Consider the following 6,959-nt stretch of genomic DNA (forward strand, 5'->3'; position numbering starts at 1 on the left):
ATATCTCTCAACTAGGGCCAAAAAGCTCTAAAAAGATAACAGAGAAGCCATCTGGACCTAGAGCAGTATTTGGTTTCATGCTTTTCACCACCTTGTCTATCTCTTCACTCATGAAGTTAATACAACTGAGATCTGATTTCTGTCATTCATATAATTCAGAAGAGGAAGGCTGGTCAAGTGCTTTCCGCGTAAGACTATTGAGTTTCCAGCTGATTGCCCATATTTTCCAGGATAGGAATTGTCCACTTGATTGAATTCATGTCATTGAAGCAATGAACTTGCTAGCCAGCATGCCAAAAAGGTTGCTGACTTTGGGAACACAGAGTAGTGGCGAGAAAAGGGCTTGCGCCTCAGCCGTTTCGCTTGATTTGGACCTTGTGGTTGTAGTCACAGGGTACAAAGATAACCCCACAACCATTTGTTGTATTCTTTAAGTTAATCGCTCGTAGTATGTGCTAGAATGAGATGAGATCCAGCTCAAAGGTGAAGACCTCATTCTTTGAACCCTCCCGGGCAGTTCCTGTTCTAGCTTCTCTATCTCTAGCAAGTGATACGAACAACACAACATCTTCTCCGGTCGTAGGTCGGTAGGGCTTGCCCTGGCTAAGAAATGGAATAAAAAATTCCTAGTTTCTTGACTGTTTCTGAGATTATTTACCTTTATTTACATGAAGATGCACGGTCTCTTACACTTTTCCTAGCTTAAGTTGGCGGATTGGTAAACAAACGGCTCTGCAGCTCCGTTCGCTTCGGCACCACTCCCTTGCTTCTTATCGAGGTCGGTGCCAACAAACAAGTCCCATTCGAGCAATGGAATCTACATAAGAATGTAATCACTGTTAAGTATTCCACTCACTGATGCCCAGGAAAATGGGCCTCTGAAGAAAGCAAAGACGTGGCCCAGACCAAAAAAGGAACTTGATCACCCGGAGAAGATTTCTTTTCTTTGCTGTTTCCTCTCAATGAAATTTGCCATGTTGCACTAAGTTACTTACGGATGTATGCATGCAGTCCGGGAACACATTGGGGTGAACACCCATCCGAACAAGTAGGGTCAATAGTTCAGCATTTAGGCCGTAACATTTAGCAAAAAACGAATCTGAAACCCAACAAGTGCTCTCCGAACCAAGCTAGATAGTCTCCTATCACTAGGCTCACCAACCAACCTGGACTTTGATTCTTTCTTATTATTCTAACCGGATATAAAAACCATAAGGATTGTTTCCAGCCGAGAGTTCCCATATGACATAAGCGCTCTTGGGTGGGGTGGGCCCTCATTCGCCAGGTCTTTGAGTGCCCGTCGTACCACGTGGTTGGTACACTAGGCTGATAGATACTTTACTTTAAGGATCTGGCACCTTCGCTAGACGGAGAGTAAGCGACTTCTATTAGCACCGGACCGTCGAGTCGAATTTCTCGTGTCATGTGCAACGTCCATCAATGGTGGTTCATTAATGTCCATAGATTTAGACTCCTTCCCCCTTCCCTTATACGCAAAAGATCGAGAGGGGCCCGAACCCAAACCGAGAACGTAAACAGAATTCGACTCACTCTCGTATGGCTCGCCCTCGAGCCCTGGGCGAGTCGGCCGGGTCTTTCCCTCTTGTTCTGTTTCCGCCACGATAAAGACGCACGGAAGAACTATGGTATGCCCAGCGCGTGGAGGATCCGTTGAGAGTGTCCCTTGTCTCGGTAGGGAACAGTACCTATTGTCTTGAAAAAAAAAGGTCAGTGCTACGGTCCCCTATTGTTTGATCCAATATTGACCGGTGCGGATCACGTTCTACTACCTCCGGTCCGTGGTTCGACCTCCCGTAGTGGTCCTTGCTTTTCTTTTTGAAAGCTCCGCAGGGCCAATTTTGCGTACTTGCTCAGCGTGCCCCCCTTTCGTCGAGTGCCCCGCCCGGTTCACAGGGCTGTTGGCCTACCAAGCAAGCACTTGCCCGCTGCTCCTGCCGCCTGCCAAGTGGGCTCCGCGCTCGTTATCCTGACTGTTCTCTCTGCTGGGCCCTTTCCTATTGCTCTAACCATAAGCTATGGCAATTCCAGCTCGCACCCACTCTGGCCCGCCCAGCGGGGCCTGAGTGAGCTCAGTGGTCAGCCCCTGACGTTAGGGGTCTTTCGCTTTTGCCAGATCTATAGAGATATTACGAGTCCTCCGTCCCAGATTCCCTCGCCGCGGCCATCTGGTTCACCGGTACTACCAAAAAGTCTCATGCTTACGTTACTGTGACTGATATATAAGTATGATCTCGGACTACGAAGACCCAGTCGTGCTTCTGGTTTCCATTCTCATCATCATATTGAAGGAAACTCCTCGTGCTCTGCCATAAGAACTTGGAGTCCGTATCATGGTGAAGGTAAGGTAACGCTGTGATTCTTGCTCAAAAAACTGACCGAACACGTTCGAGTTATTGGCTCGTCCGACCCGGCAGCATTCATGAGTCGCTCGTTCAACTGTCCCTCGGAGACACGGTCGAGAAGTGCCATGCATGGTCGCCCCCCCCGTCCTTTCTTTCTCTCGGTCCCACCAGGGTGGGCCCCTCTGGGGTAATAAAGAAATGGATAAAAAAAGGGGACTTCTGCTACGGGCTATGCCACCCATTACTTATGAGGGAAGTCGCATCCGTCCCATCGCAAGCACCTACAATGTCATGATCACATTGGTTTACCCTTTTTTGGTAGTTCAACGGACGGTCGCCCCTCCAACAAGAAAAGGTAGAAATATGGAAACTTCTCTGCCATTTAGATCGGAGAATTTATAGAGGAAATCGGGTTTTAAATTTCCAGAAACCACACGATTATATAGCCAAAGGGAATACGCCGCGCCTAAAATCATCCAAATTGGCTACTAAGCTATTTCTTTGGAAAGCTCCTACTAAGATTAGAAATTCCCTGATAAATCTGCTAGTGCCGGGTAAACTCATATTGGCTAAAGTGAAAAAGAAGAAAATGTTAGAGAAATTCGGCATGGTGCTCACTAAACCTCCATAATATCTAACAAGTCGAGTCTTATGTCGGTCATATAGAACACCAACACATAGAAAAAGGGCTGAAGAAACCAGTCCATGACTTAACATAAGTAAAATGCTACCTCCAATTCCCTGTATGTTCGATAGAGCCTAATATTCCCCCAGAGTACGCCGCTTACCCCCCGAACCGTACAAGATAGTTACCACCTATCATACGGCTTTCTAACTCCACTTCTTTTTCTGGTCGTTCCGCTCTGTCGGATCGATGGTAGTCTCAGAGATCTGGTAACCTCCGACATTTTTGACAACACGCTTCCTGCTTCCGTTTTGAGTTGCGCATCTTTCTCCCTGGGGCATACTATAGTATCACATCATAGACCCCCACCCCAACTCTATCTTCCTTATCAGTGAACCGGAACATAGTGCATAGGTACTCTTCGATGCTGCGAGGACGAGAAGAGGTGACATACTACGATCACACACTGAAGTTCTGCCCTTCGGCTCGGCATATGGAACCTCTCAGTTGCTCCCTCGGGATAGGTAGGCCCACCCCCCCTTTCCCGAGAGGCGGCCGGGATGTGTTTCCCCTGCGGCCACCCAATGGCGGTAGAAAACGAAAAAGGGTGGGCTCCGCGTGGTTCGCGTTTTATTGTAAAAAGAGAGCTTTTCATTCTCTTATAGAAGCCCGCGCCCACGCGGGTAAAGCCCAGCGAAGCTGCATGGAGCACTGAGCAATGGGGGGATGAGGGCGACTCCGCCCACGGGTTGGACCACACCACAAGCAAAAGTCCTTCCACGGCAAGAGAAGGGTGACCGGAACAAGAAAAGGGATCTAGTAATTGCAGGGAAGACAAGGCTCGTTCCGTGCGACTCCACAGAATAGGACGCGCGCTAGAAAAGGCAGCCAGCTTAAAAATGCTAGCTAGCTACTTTTGTAGCCTTATTTAGATTGGTTGCCTACGCTTGCTCTCCGGCGCGCTACGGCAACACCCCCTGCTTGCTTCTTTTTGTTCGACGCGGAGCTCGCAGCCTCCCCACCCTTGATTAGCGTTCCACTTGTGATCCTGGAGGATTTGGAGAAATGCGCCCGACCATGAAGAATGGATTTTGTATTTTCTTTCATGTGAACGGCCCTATCTTGTAAAGAATGGTTTTTCATGCTATAGACCATGTTGAGAAAGACCAACCAACAACACAAATAAAGACCGTTCCATTTGGGTACCTCGAAAGGGAGGTGCTCCTTATGATGCTACGGATGGCTGTCCGAAGTGCATGCAATGACGGGCTCGGATAGGATAGGATTGTGCGTGCCGGGCCCTTCGGGTGTCCATATTTTGGCCGACCTAAGCGTATATACTATGTTATGGGGCCGTAATATTTTGATACCTTCTACCGCTGTTACGCCAGAAATCCAAGGTTCCACACGAGCTCCTGTTCTGCAGCGTGGTGGCAGGACCGCTAGGGGATTGGCTCCGGGTGTAGGTAGGGTCAAATCCACAGGGGTCATGCAAATACATAGGCCCCTTCCCTTCTGCTGAGTTGTTTAGAAGGCGCTTTCCGTTCTATGGTCCCTCAGAGCGAAGGGTTAGGCAGGTAGTACGGGCCCTCTGACTTCCAGCTATGTGCTGTGTGCGACTCCCGCAAAGCGAATGAAGGGAAGCTCTTCGAGCTTTCTCCGCCAGCGGCTTATGTAGTGGTCGGCATTCCTACATGCTCCGACTGATCCCCATTGGAGATTATATGAGGGGTCTTGGAAACTGTCGTGACGCTTTGGTGACGAAGGTCACCGGGGTGACTATGGAAGGATTCCATGGTAGTCTCTGACTCCCTCCAACTCAATCAATATCAAGAGCATGTCGTGAGCATGGGGGTTTGGCCAACTACTAAACTATTGGCTAGGGCTTTTCTAGTTATAGCTTATATAGTGAGTGGCCCTTCCGCTTTGATCTAGTTTTAGTTTGTATTGTACTAAATTGAACACATATCAAAGAAAGGCGATCAATCAATAAGTAGTTGCCCTTCTCCGGCCTGGGAAAAGCAGCAAACTCATTAAACAAGGGGCTTTTTTATTCATGGTCACTACTGTTGTATTGTATATTGTCGGGGGAAGCTACTGCTTCTACGACAGCTCCGCTTCCTCGTCTTGCTTCTACTTTGCTTGTTTGCGCGAAGGCTTAGAGTCCTTTTCGCTAGGTCCAAATTCGTCAAAGCGAAAGGTCTGATCCAACGGAAATCCCGCATATTGAGCGCAGCTGATATGTGGCTACTAGGCGCGATCATCCCGCATGCCATAAAAAATACTTCTTTTTTATGGCCCGTCATATAAAGATAGAATAGATATGGATAGAGATACATTCTATTGATTCACGAAATGGCTCGTCGATCCAAATGAATCATTCTTCTGGTCTCTCTCTGCACCCCCCCTGCCCCAAAACTGACCCATGACACAGCGCCCATTCGTTTCACGTGCGGGAAGGCAACGAAGTTCAGTTCAAAAGACCGCAGCAGAGTGGAGCAGCCGCGACACGAAGTTCCTTACCTTAGCTGGATCTCGCTGGTGCCACCTAAACGGTAGGTATAGGCGGTGGATGTCTGACGTTTGGAGTTGTTGTTCGTGCACCTGTACCCAATAGAAGAATGAGTGATCCCTTCCCCTGCGGATCATGGCCTTACCACTAGGTCCCCGATGGCCAGCGGGGGATTCGGTATAGTAGCTCACGTTCATTTGCGCTTCGCGTTCCCGCTGGACTGGACACGTGTTAGCTGTAGGAAGTATGGTTACGAAAGTGACTTCGGTTCGCCAGTTCAGGCTCAACTCCTCGCTTTACGTTAGCGGACTTATAGGTCGGGCCGGGGCTCCACACTCTTTCTTTCTTTGTGGGACGAACCGCACATAAATCTATTGGTTTTCCTTTATAAGTGCCGGGTATTGCGAAAGAAGGAAACACCTTGTCCGAGTCAGGCGATGCAAAAGGATGGATTAAAAAACTCATGGATGCTATCTCTACTATTGCTGCTTAATGCCCTATTTATACCGATCTAGCTTATAGCTTGGATTTCAAGAAAGATAAGCTGATGCAGCCCTCAGGGATGGAGTGCCTAAACTAACCTTCCTGAATAGAAGTAGCAGAGGTAGAAGATATGTAAATCGTACCATCAAGGGGAAATGCACTATTGTTATGCTTGGGCTAGGTTAGCTGATCAAGGGAATATTCCTATCGGAAGAACAATTAGAAAATAAGGAGATAGTCAGTTGGCACTTTTCACACAAGAACCGCTTTTCGTATTAAGCACGGGAGTCATAAGGAAAGACCTCTGCGTAGCTATCAGAACGAATTAATGAACGAAATAAACGAATTCCAGTGAAACCAAGGCGAATTTCCGAGCCAGCAATGGGAAAAAGATGCCAAGTATTGAGATGCAACATTATGAATGGTGCCATCCAAAGTCTTACTATTTACTCCAAATTGACTCAAATGGTTGACTGAACTTCACAGAGGACTAAAGCCGGGAACTTGAACTAATGGTTTTGCCTTTCCACTTCCCAATTGACTCTCATAAAAGGCTAGGCTACCTCTTCACATCGCACCTAATCCCGAATCATGTGCTCTGTTCAGGGGATCAATAGTGGCTATTAAGCTTTTCCCTTTCTATATATTCTTGAGAATAAGTAAATACCATCCTTTTTCCTATCAGCATCTCTCTATCTGACAGTAAATATTGCTTTCAATCGATCAGGCACTAGGTAATTAAAGTATGGATATGCCATATAATAAGGGAAAAGGCCTCAAGTTTTTTTTAGCGCAAAAGAAAAGCCGATTCCAAATTTTTTATTTCCCGGCAAGTCTATGAGAGGGCACTTTAAAGTGATTGAACCCACTTTCCATGTTAGTTTAAGCAACAATATCGCTAGGGACCAAAGTAGTGAAAACGACAGCTCCATTTTCCAAAACTTTCTGTCTCATAAGACTGTGAAACCACACAATT

General features: G+C 47.3%; 1 pseudogene; it reads right to left on the reverse strand.

Moving 5' to 3' along the window:
* Window positions 1-959: 959 nt before the first annotated feature.
* The window catches only part of LOC125513688, an 11,492-nt pseudogene continuing 5,492 nt past the window's right edge, over window positions 960-6,959 (reverse strand).

The sequence above is a fragment of the Triticum urartu genome, chromosome 6 (assembly GCF_003073215.2).
Source record: "Triticum urartu cultivar G1812 chromosome 6, Tu2.1, whole genome shotgun sequence".
Taxonomy (NCBI): domain Eukaryota; kingdom Viridiplantae; phylum Streptophyta; class Magnoliopsida; order Poales; family Poaceae; genus Triticum; species Triticum urartu.